The 12,249-nt window shown below is 42.8% G+C and overlaps 1 protein-coding gene across 7 annotated transcripts in view; it reads left to right on the forward strand.

Annotated features, from left to right (window-relative positions):
- The window catches only part of Ldlrad4 (low density lipoprotein receptor class A domain containing 4), a 346,280-nt gene that overhangs the window by 95,978 nt on the left and 238,053 nt on the right, over positions 1–12,249 (forward strand). The window contains exon 1 of one of the 7 annotated variants that reach the window (XM_036204312.1): positions 172–369. The exons of the other annotated variants lie outside the window; for them this stretch is intronic. The gene's annotated coding sequence lies outside the window, so the exon portion shown is untranslated. Of the gene's footprint in view, positions 1–171; positions 370–12,249 lie in introns of those variants that run through there. 7 annotated transcript variants of the gene reach the window in all.

Raw genomic sequence — 12,249 nt, forward strand, 5'->3', positions numbered from 1 at the left:
TCTTCCCTGGCTTTGTTTAAGGGTCTTCTAGTTAGACATTCAGAGAGGGAGAGCCTTTTCTCTTATCCTGTCTTGTTCACGTGTTTGTAGTTGTTGAACTTCCTGAAATGGATCTAAAAGCAGCAGCGGCTGCCCTTGGCTCAGACAGAGTCTCCCCAGCCGCCAACACTGCTGTGCCCTGACTGAGTACTGCCGGAGTGGATTTGTTTGCAAACGCTTCTCCGAGTGTAAAGGTTACTGTCACACACTTGTTTACTCTGGCAAGATAAGGTGATGGTGAAAAGAGAATTGAGCTACGCCAGGCTGTCAGTCTTGGGATTTTTATGAAGAACACATGAGTTGCTAAGAATTGTTGGGAGTTTTTCCTCTGTGAGTATAAAAATAAGTTCAACTGCTAAAGTTTAGGATTTGGGGAGGGAATAAGAGGACCATACAGGAATTCTGCTTATACTTTTCATTTTCACCTGGGAACAATTGTGAGCGAGGCAGAGTGGGGAGAAGATAAAAGGGCTTTCATACTGTGTTTCCATTGGCTTGGTTTTCACAGAAGAAGACACAGGTGAAGTTAGGGGGGGATTTTGTGCTTCTGTGTGGGGGAAGAGGAAGGGAAAGGCAGTCTGTGAAAATTCGTCAAGTGATTGGCTTTTTTGTTTGTGCTTCATTTGCACATCAAATATGGAATTTGAGCCAAGTGACAGCCCACCATGGTAAGGAAGACGGAGGCATTTGATAGTTTTACTGATCGCATTGTAGGGACTACTTCCCTTTGTAGTTTGAGAATGCATTCACTCATTAAAATAATAGCTTTTAAAAAATTAATGTTTTATATGACAAGCACATTATCTTCAATCTTTTTCTCCTTTGTATATGTATTATGCTTTGTGTCCTTTTTACATGTAAAGGTACAGTATTACCATAGAAACATAAATCCAGTATAGGTACAGTACCCAATACACTAGTGATTTTTTTTCAAGTAACAAATCAAAGGGTGTTTTCTTCTTTATCAAAATGGTAATAAAAAGGTTATTGATAGGGTTGGAACACAGAGCCTCACACATTCTTGGTATGGGTGGTTTGAGTAAGATACCCTTCATAGTCTAGGGCATTTGACTACTTGGTCCCCATTTAGTGGCACTGTTTGGACAGTTTAGGAGGGGTGGCCTTGCTGAAGGATGTATTTCACTGGAGGGTAGGTTATGAGATTTCAAAGCTCCAGCTCATGATAGTCTGCTTCATGCTTGTGGCTTAAGATGTGAGCCCTCAGCTTGCTGTTCCGGGCTACCACACTTCTCTGCTGAGATGGGGAAGGACCCTTATCTTTCTAAAACCATAAGGCCAAATGAACACATCTTCTACAAGTTGCTTTAGTCATGGTGTTTTCTCATAACAATAGAAAAGTAATTGATACACAACCACTTAGCTACATACAGTGTCAGGACAGCATAGTCACTGCTAATTTTTTTCCCTTGTAACCTGTGTGTATATGTGTAAACAAACAATAATGCTTTCAGATTTATTAAGCTACAACTCTTTAGTGTAACTGTTGCCACAATCCATCTTCAGAACCTTTCCTTGTTTGCCTGAAAACTCCATATCTGTTAAACACTAAGTCCTGAAGCCAAGCTCCTGGAAGCCACCACTCTCTACTTTCTGTCTTTGGATTTGACTACTTTAGTCACTTTGTAAGTGGAATTACATACCATTTGTTCTCTAGTGATGGCCTCATTTTAGTTAGCATAATGTCTTCAATGTTCATTCACAGTGTAGCATGAATCAAAATGTCCCTCCTTTTTAGGTTAGTTGAACTGTTGGCGGAGTTTCTCAGTGTCTCAGCATCCCCTTCCCAAATAATCACTCAGGCTTACTATTTATTATAAGTGCTCGGCCAATAGCTCAGGCTTGTTACTAGCTAATTCTTACATTTTAAATTAATCCATTTCCATTCCTTTACTTGCTGCCATGTGGCTCATGGCTTGTTACCTTATTTTTACATGTCCTGCTTCCTCTGCATCTGGCTGGTGACTCCTCTAACTCTACCCTTCTTCTAAGAATTCTCCTAGTCTAGCTCTCCTGCCTAACCTTACCCTGTCCAGCTATTGGCCAGTTAGCTTCTTTATTAAACCAATCATAGCAACATATATTCACATAGTGTAAAAGAATATTCCATATTGAACAATATTATATTTTATATTTACTAGTTTATTATTCATTCACTCATTGAGGGGCACTTGGATGATTTCCACCTTTAGGTCACTGCTACAAACATGGATATACACATATCTATTCAGCTCCTTGTTCAATTTCTTTCTGGATTTCTTTTGTTGATGACAGTCATTCTAATGTATATGGACTATTATCTCATTATAGCTTTGACTTGCATTTTCCTAATGATTTCTGAGTTTATGTTTGTGAAAATTGTGCATTTCCAGTGTGCAATGATACTGAGTTAACATTGCTATCCCAAAAGGGAGGACCAAGATGCTGGAAGGGCAGACACCAAACACTGCAACTCCATGTCAGGCATCAGGGTTTATTGTGAAATCATCTGGGCTGTAGTGGTCTGGGGAGCTACAGTTGCACAGCTTTTGCCTGAACCCCACATGGGGTGTCTACTGGGCTGGCCTCACTCAGTGCCTGCAGCATTCCCAGTAGGTACCTGACATTCCTTGCATTTGTACTTCTAGCATCCTGAGGTCTCCATTACAATGCATGCTAAATGTTCTTAGTGTCATGCATGGTCCACTCAGGAGTGCTGTGTGGGAAGCATGACTCTGCTACATGTTGGCTCACCTTAGCAGCTTTCTGTAAAGCCAGCCTTCTGTAGGTGACAGCACTAAGTTGTACTGCTAGCTCAAAATGTAGACTGGCCTCCTTGGACCGTGGCTGCAATGTCCAGGTGCCCTGTGGCTGAGTTAGGGAAATCATTTCCCTAGGTGACAATTTGGGGCAGGAAATCTCAGATAGAGCACCTGTTCAAGACACTATTTTTTCTAGGCATTGCACTTTCAAGTGAATATGTACAACCCTGGAGAGCCTATTATGGGTGAGGTCTTGCCTTCCCAATACCATTCCTATTGTCCCAATGCAACCTGAACGGTTTCTCCTTCACTCTCTTGATCTCTTGCACAACCACACCCACTTTGGCCACACCTGCTGTACTGCAGTGTGGGCTAAGTTCACGCTCTGTTCCTCAGAAGACAGTTCTAACTCCATCTGCTCCTTGTTTTGCTATTCTTCCCTATAAGTCTGGCTCAAGGTGCCGAGTAATAACCATGGTGCATGCTGAATGTGATGCTGTTTTGAAATTTCCTCCATGAAACAAATTTGGTCCATTGCTCTTCTGCGTCACTCAGATCCTCAGGACACAGGCAGAATACTGCCTGGTGCTAGTCCACCTTCCAGTTGAGTCCTCTCCCCCAAACTCTGTGAGTTGGGCCTTCACTGTCCACATTTTTTCCCTGACATTATGGTCTTCTGCATTTCCACCAGAATTGCGCATTAAACTCTACTTACAGAATTCTAGAGCTTCACTATCCTGTAGCTCTGTACTCTTTCAAATTCCTCCAAAAATTAGTTTCGATGGCCTGTGAACCACATGGTCAGGTTTGTCACAGCAGCCACTTCTTGGTACCAATTTCCAGTGATATTTTTGTCACCATGATAAACTCCTGCCAAGGTTCAGCCTCCACTCAGGTTCAGGTCCTGAGATGGGGAAAGGGTGTTGGCACAAGGGAAACTTCTGACCTCCAAATGGGTTGCACTCAAGTGGCCCCGAACAGCTCGGGCCATCTTTATTTATACTTAAACAGAGTTTTTCTTACCAGGGTTCCATGAACAGCTTCATTATTGGCTTCTAATTTTGACTTTAAGAAATACATCATAATTTAAGAAATACTTTGTGATCATTATGAAAGCCCCCATTGTTCCCCTTTATGCTTCCCCAAATGCACCTTCCCACCGCCTGACTAACCTCATTCTAGACGTAGGGTTCAGCATTTTTGCAGGCTGAAGTAAGTATTGAGCCAGACACATCCTGCTCTCACAGCACTTATGTCAGCTGGCAGCTACTTGTGGTTACTAAGTTAGAAAATAATAGACATGGGTATAATGCTTTAAGGACAACAATATTCAAACCCAGACAATTCTCTCATGTCTGCAAGCCATGCATTTATACAGTTCCCCTTTCTACAAGAGGGTCCCATGTCTCAATCTCTCTGTAAAAGGTAGACCTTGATAAAACACTCTTTTCCCATCTCACTATACCATATGTCCACCAATATAAGCCCCTATGTATGGTGAAGATGGATCTATCCATCCCACATTTTGCATTTTATTTTTCCCTCTTGGAACATACCAGATCCTACCAAGGGTTCTATGCTTGGTGTCCAGGGAACTTTCTCTCAACAGTTGGCACTATGTGTATCCCTGAGGCCTTTTCCCTATTCTGTGTATGAATGCCCTACTCTTCTTTCCAGAACTGTGAGACATGGTTAATGTTCCAAGTGTTGTTTTCTCATATGTGCCTAACTATCTCTATTGAGTCAGAAAAGTTCCCAGGATTAGGAGTTGTAGTTAGGAAATCCAGATAAGAGATTTGAGAAGCATCATCCAACTGTTGAATCTTAGAGGAAAAATATTTGAAAAAGAACAGAATTTCCAGGGAAAATTACAGCTGTTACATGTGTGACTGACAAAGTAAAACTAAAAATCGCCTGAAGAATCAACACTATAATGAGAGAGAAAAGAACCTGTGAGCTTCATGAACTCTGCAAATTCCTACACTGTCCTGTGGACTACTGGTCCTTGCCAAGTGAGAGTTCATTTCCACAGGTGCTTTGTCCTGAGGAAACCCACTGGACAGGTAGTCAGTTGTATGTTGATTTGAGAGTTGGCTGCAGGGCTCCCAACAAACTACCTGAAAAGCAGCATGTAGTATGCAGCATTTATTTCTGCTAAGGGTTTAAGAGGGTACAGTCCGTTGTGGTAACGCAGGCACGGTGGATTTTACAGTACCTTGAGGCTGTGGGAGTAGGAGGATGGTTGTTTCCATGTCAATAGGTCAGGAAACATAAGTAAAGCCAAAACCTGGGTCAGATATTACCCAAGGCCACCTTTCAGTGACCCACTGCCTCCAGCTGGACTTCACCTCCCCATAGTGGCTCACAACTTCCCAAGACAGTGCCATAAGCTGTGAACTAAATTTTTAGATGCATGAGCCTTTTGGGGGCAAATTTCACATTTAACCCATAATAAGTAGTAGCTCAAGGATGCTGTAATTCTAAGACAGAGTTGGAACTGTCCACAAAAGGAGAAGGCTGTTTGTTAGGTAATGGCTTTCCTTTTTCTACAGTTATTTAAGTCAGCCTGAAAGTAGTGCCTTGTGGTTAACTCTGCTAACTCTAATTCTCTGCTGCTCCATTTGATTTGTAAATAACAAGAAGAAAGGGCACACAGTTCTTATGGCAGATGAACACGATTGTGAACATGTTTTTGGGGAATCTAGTAAGATGGGTAATGATTTCAATGTTGGTTCTTGATCAGAAAGGGTGTTCTTAACTAGTTTTCAGAGGATAGCAGTTCTTCCAGGTAGCTTTGCCCTCAGATGATGGTGGTTTTGGCTTATGTGTTTCAGAGATTTCTTCCAGCTACCAGGCACCTGGCCAAGGTGCAACTGAGAATTGATTAGATTTATTTCAGTCTTTGGCTTTTGAAATTACACAACTATAAGATATTTTCAACTTTTGATGGAGCAAGGAAGGGTGTGAGCTGTAGGTAAGTGTTGAACTTCAAACCACGACAAGCCTTAAAGAATAATTCTTTTGGAATGACATGCAGACTTGCACACACCTAACATCTCAGCCAGACTCCCTTTATCCAGGATAAGATCTCAGCTTCACTGATAGCTATTGCTCTTTTATCACATCTGTTAACATCTGGAAACAGGTATATTTCAGAGCCAGACTGAGAATAATGGCGCCCTGTAGGATATCTCTTAGAAAAATGCTGTCTTCCTTCAGAGGGGTTGTGGTCTGATTGTGGATTCAGCAAGGTGAACACAAGTGAAGAGCTACATGTGTGACCTGTACCAAATGATGAAATTTGGCAATACTAGTGATGGTCCTTTTGCTCTTGATGTTATATTATTTTCTTGTTAATCCTTGTGCATACATTACATTCACTACAGCTATCAGTACTGGATAAAAAAGCCAGGATGACAAAAGATCCTTGCGTTCCTTTTAGGTCTTGGCATTTCCAGATCATACATAATAACTACAAATAATCATGGGAGGGATATAAGTAAAAATGTGGATTTTCACTTTCTGACTTTAAATGTATCAGCCACCTAAATCATTTGCAGAGATCACTTGAGTTAAAAAAAGTATCCTCTATCATTTTTTTTTTTTTTTAAAGACAGACAAGAGACAGAGTAGTCCAGGGAAACTGGACACCTCATGCAAGTCTTCAACTGCAGTGCAAACTGGGCAATGGAGGACTGGTGTACACTTGTTCACAGTGCCAGTAGAAGGTGCTGTGAAGGGGCCTGTTCCTGACTCCAGGGAGCAGCTCTGGGAATTCTCTACCTCACCTTTCCTGCCTTTATCTCTAGCGATCTCTGCAGAACACCCCCTTTTCCTCAGAGAAGGAAGGAAGTGGGTAGGAACTGAGTATATAAAAAAACAAAATCCCACCAAGGGCCTGTAGAGATGGCTCAGATGTTAAGAGTACTGGCCGCTGTTGCCGAGGACCTGGGTTTGATTTCAAGCACCCAATGGTAGCCTATAACAGCCATCCATAACTCCAGTTCCAGGGGGATCTGACACCCTTTCCTGGCTTCCATGAGCACACACATGGTGCACAGACATACATGTAGGCAAAAGTCTCATACACATAAATAAAAATTAAAAAAAATCCCTTTTAACTTTTTATCAAAAATTTCCTTTAAGATTTGCACTTATAGGGGGTGGGGATTTAGCTTGGTGCTAGAGTGCTTGCTAGAGGCCCTGGTTTGGTCCTCAGCTCTGGGGAAATAAAAAAGATTTTGCACTTATCAAATGTGCCTTATCAGTTGCAGTTTATTGAGGGAGGGATTTGATTTATTAGCAGTGCATGTTTAATGTTCTGAGGACCCAACCAACACCTGCTGAAAGAACTCATTGCTCTCCAGGAAGATAACCTTGTGGTTGCAAGGCTTTCCTGTGTTATTTACTCCAGGCATGCTTCTGAATGCAAGTATATAATGTATATATTAAAAGTCATTTAAGGCCTTGGGGATTTAGCTCAGTGGTAGAGTGCTTGCTTAGCAAGCATAAGGCCTGGGTTTGGTCCTCAGCTCTGCCCCCCCCCCAAAAAAAAGTCATTTTAATACAGCCAGTATGCTACACTTTTTCAGATATAACTTCTAATCTGATGAAAATGTTGGGCTTAATAAAAAGTGTGTGTGCATATATATATATATATATATATACATACACAATACATATATTCATATAACAAAAATCATGCCTGATTCTTGTTGCATGTCACTTTGGCAGTTGGTTTCATGGCTTTAAGTACAGCTCTCTCATTTGGGACAGCCAGTTTCTTCCTGGCGCTGAGTCAGATTTTGTTCCATTTGCTAAGAGGTTAGGACAGAGGCCCCTGGGGCCTCTCCTGTGGGTTCTTTCATCAGGTTCAGTGATGTCATCTTTTGGGAGGTCTGCCTTTTGGGATGGCACCATTGCTGTCTTCATCTTTGCCGGATGATCTTTCTCACTGTAAGCTGAGAAGAGAGTTTTGCATAAGAAAGAATGAGGCATGTGTTTCCCAGTATGAGCCCCTCCCTTGGTACAGCCACTGCACAGGATGCCTCCATCGAGGGTCTGTCCCCAGCCAACCAGAGCAGGCCTGCAGCAGGGGGCCTACTGTGACTGCGTTCAGTAACAGGGTTGACTCTAGGTGGCAAGTCTTGACCATGACAATTTAATGGGAGCCTAAAGTCGCATTTCTATCCACTGAATTCTATGTGGCCAAGATTCATCCTTGGAACAGAATGTGAGCAAATGTGTTATTGTAAGAAAAAGAGAGACAGACAGACAAACAGGCAGAGATAGATGGGGATGGGCTTTCTCTAACCCCATCACTCAGGAAGCAGAAGCAGGGGGATCTCCATGAGTCAAGGACAGCCTGGTCTCCATAGTGAGTTTTCAGGCCAGCAAAGCTACACAGAGTGAGACCTGGTGGCGGAGGGCATGGATGGCGGGTGGAGAATATCTTTTGAGCTTTCTGTACCTTCAGACAGACCTTTCTGTTAAAGGAGGTCGAGCATTGTATAGTTTCCTGTAAGGTATTTGACAGCTATCTAATGTGATAATCTCCCAGTTTGCATCGGGATGTTTCTTTGGCACAGCTACTCTGTCTTCAGTATGGAGTCCAGAATTGTACTTCTCTAAAACTGCCCTGGTCACCACGACAGGGACCTCATTATTTAAGATCTTTTACACTCCAGACAGACACAGAAATGGTACGTGGAGCTTTAAGATTGCTTGCAGCAAGAGCGATCTTACAGATGGGGGGGTCCAGGTGTGATGTGAGGAATCCATGGCCAACTGTTGCTGCGTTTGATCTGACACTCTGTGCTAGTGGGGTGCAGCTCACTCTGTCTCCTTCTTTCGTATATTCATCCAGGTCCTCCAAACCAGACTTTAGCAGAAATATAAACATATTTTTAAGACAAATTCAACAAGACGTGTAGAAAAAAAAAAGATAAAAGTAGATAAAACAAGTGATAGGTCTAATGGTAAGGGAGCCGATTTGTTAATATTGAGAAAGGGGATGCAAAGGTGATTGGCATCATGAATTGTACTCAAATAAGTATTTATTTGTATCACAGGCAGGAGATTCTATGACAATTATGTGAGAAGGAGGGGCCGACTGGAATAGGACCTTGTTGGATTCTTGAATGTCTTCAGAGCAGAGCTTGATTAGGAAAACCACCATTTCTTTCTTTGTTGATATGAGAGCCTGACTTATCATATTTTAAAAATACGCCGTTGTCAGGTTCATCATGACATGCCAGCTGGCAGTGAAGACTGAGGATGGAGACCACAGGTGGACAAGAGGGTCGCTGGGCTGCAAGTGACCTTTTCAAATGAACGCCTTTAGGACTCTACCAGAGGAAAAGGAGGGTTGAGACTACAGTGTAGACTTTTCAAGTGCGGGTGTGTGCTTCCATTATCCCAGCACCCGAGAGAGCTATGTCTCTGGAACAAAACCTGCTATGTGTCGTGTCGGAGGAGGGTCCAGAGGCCAGCTTCACCTTTTAACTCTGGCATTGTCTGGATTACTTTGGGTTTATGACCTTGGCTTTCAGGAGCTGTTTGGACAGCTGGCCATATAATGCTAGTTCTCCCGTCCCTTATAAAATATGTGGTGTCAGGCACAGGACTGTCATCAAAGGAATATTGCTTGTGCTCTCACGGGCACCTTCCATCTTTATAATGATGATCATCCTCATTTGGAAAAGGTGGAACATCCCAATTGACAAGCTAACAGCAGTCGAACACTCATTTCTGTGGAGCTGCAATGCCACTTGCCACTTGACTTTTTGCCCATCAAGATTAAAGGTCTCTAAAATAACCCAGGTACCACCATGCTCTTTGCCTTCATCTTTTCTGGGTCCAACCTTATTGTTAGAAGGCATTTGATGAGTGAACAGAGATCTCACGCTGAACTTTAGAAGGCAGGTCTCCAGTATATGTATACGATGACCATATAACTGTCCTATCCCGAAGAATTAGGTATAACTGACATAAAATGAGCTATAATGTATATCAAATGAAAACATTATGTAAGTGTGCCTGTGCTGGGAGATTATTTTTGGTAAAATATGCATATAACATTTGATCCAAAGGATACGTGTTGAAGTATTGCCTGATTTTTGGCAGTGGGAGTGATAAGTACTAATCTATTAATATTAATATATTTCATTATTTCCCACAGTGAACATTGTTACCTTTAAAAAAAGTTCTTCAAAGACGTGCTGTGTGTGTGTGTGTGTGTGTGTGTGTGTGTGTGTGTGTGTGTTGGCACATGTCAAACAAGTAACAAGGGGCTGGAGAGATGGCTCAGTGGTTAAGAACACTGACTGCTCTTCCAGAGGACCTGGGGTTCAATTCCCAACACCCACATGGCAGCTCACAACTGTCTGCAATTTCAGTTCCAGGGGACCGAACACCCATGGCAAAACACCAACTCATATAAAACTAAAAACAAAACAAAACAAGTAACAAGCAAAATTTAAGATTCCCTAGTGGAAGGAGGCACATTACTCCCGACTTCCTGCACACAGAAGGTTCATGGTGCTTTGCACAGTGATCCTTCACAGCGGAAAAGGACAGCAGTGACCAAATGGCACTCCAGGCCGGAGGCATTAAAAAGCTGTTGGAGTTGGGGTAGAATATAGACTTTGGATCTGGAGTGTCAAAAGACGTGGCTCTCAGCCTCATGCTTCTGGGAGAAGGAAGGACATGAAGAAATGGGCCCAGTGGGAAGTTTTAGGTCAGTGGGAGCCAGGCTTCTGCCCATCTCTTCTCAGTTTCCTGGACACTATGAGGTGAGACACTTGTTCCTGTTCCCTCTCATGGTAGATCCAGACCAATGAGACCGGTTACTCATAGACTAAAACCTCTGAAATTGTGGCCCACCAAATGTTTGGCCCCTTTGAAAGTCAGTTGTCTCAGGTACTTTATTACAGTAGGAGAAAGATATCAATTATGTGTGTCAAGCATGCCAGTGCTATGAGGTAGTAGAGGATAGTGCCCTTGTAATTAGCAACTTCCAGCCTAGTGGGGAAACAGGGTAGATGTTGAAAGCAGTTAGGGATAGTTAAAAATATTTGGTTTGTTGCTAAGTTGTACAGTACAAGTGGTGAGAAAGGCTGTTGATGATGTAATGAGGACGCAGCATGGGTGTGCAGAGCTGCATATAGGGACTGCTGGGGAAATGCCTTGGCACGGCTTTCTTAATTCTCTTCCCTGGAGAAAAGCTGGTGCCAGTCCTTGGAAAAGACCCTTGCGTAAGGACTCTCAGGGTTTTCAGCTTCTGTCTTTCTCTTTTGACCTTGCTCATTGGTTTTACAAGAGTGATTGTGTGTGTGTGTGCGTGTGTGTGTGTGCGCGCGCGCACACACATGCACATTCTGGTTAGGAAATCCTTGAGACTTTCTGTGATATGCACCCTTCTGGATAAGATGGCGTCAGTCTAATAGGCTTTTACAGGAAGTACTTTCAGTATCAAATCAATTTCCCTGTTTTAGTGATTGACGTGGGAGGGCCCAGCCCATTGTGGGTGATACTGCTCCTGAGCAGGTGGTCCTGAGTTATTTAAGAAAGCAGGCAGAGCAAGCCACAGCAGCAAGGCAGTAAGCAGCATCCCTCCTTGGCCTCTGCTTCAGTCTTGCTTTCGGGTTCCTGCCCTGCTTGAGTTCCTGTTCTGGCTTCCCACAGCGATGGACTGTCACTTGGAAGTGTAAGATGAAAGAAACCCTTGTCCCCCGTGTTGCTTTCGGCCACGGTGTTTTCCCCAGCAGTAGAAACCGAACTAAGATTAGCATCTTTACTGTATTTATGTTAGTGCTGCATACTAAGCTAAATCTTACCAGGAAAATGCAAATAAACTCTTGCCCTTACAACTCTTACCATGAAATGCCGGGATCAGTATGTGCAAGGAAAATAGGAAGACTACAAACATAAGAAATAATAATTATATGTTAATTCATAACAGTTGTGCAGAGCTGGCATGTATGTGCCGTGAAATGTTAGGATATTTTTGGGCGTTGTAGGTTCGGGGCTGACGGAGAAATAGAAATGGGGTCAGACTTGGCAAGTTTTTCGGTCCTTTCCCCAAAGCTGAGGAATCCAAGTTGAATAAGATATTTCCTTGAAAATAAGTCACATGTGTTCTGTTTTATGACTTGTGGTTCACATAATAGCCAGTGCCTAATTGTATCAATAAAGTCTGACTGCAACATGGCCGCCCTAGTTTGTTTATGTGCTGCTGTGTGGCTTCTCTGATACTGTCACGACAGGGTTGTGGGGTAAGACAGAGACTACGGAGCCTGTATAAAGCTGTTAACCATCTGGCCCTCTGTAGACAGTTTGCTGACGGCTCCCATTGCCTTTTCCTGTAAACAGAAAGTAAACACATGTAGGCAGTAAATACTGACAACTGATTTTTCTGGCTTGGGTCTCACAGACTAACAGATTCTGGAGG

Source organism: Onychomys torridus, chromosome 13, assembly GCF_903995425.1.
Source record: "Onychomys torridus chromosome 13, mOncTor1.1, whole genome shotgun sequence".
NCBI lineage: Eukaryota > Metazoa > Chordata > Mammalia > Rodentia > Cricetidae > Onychomys > Onychomys torridus.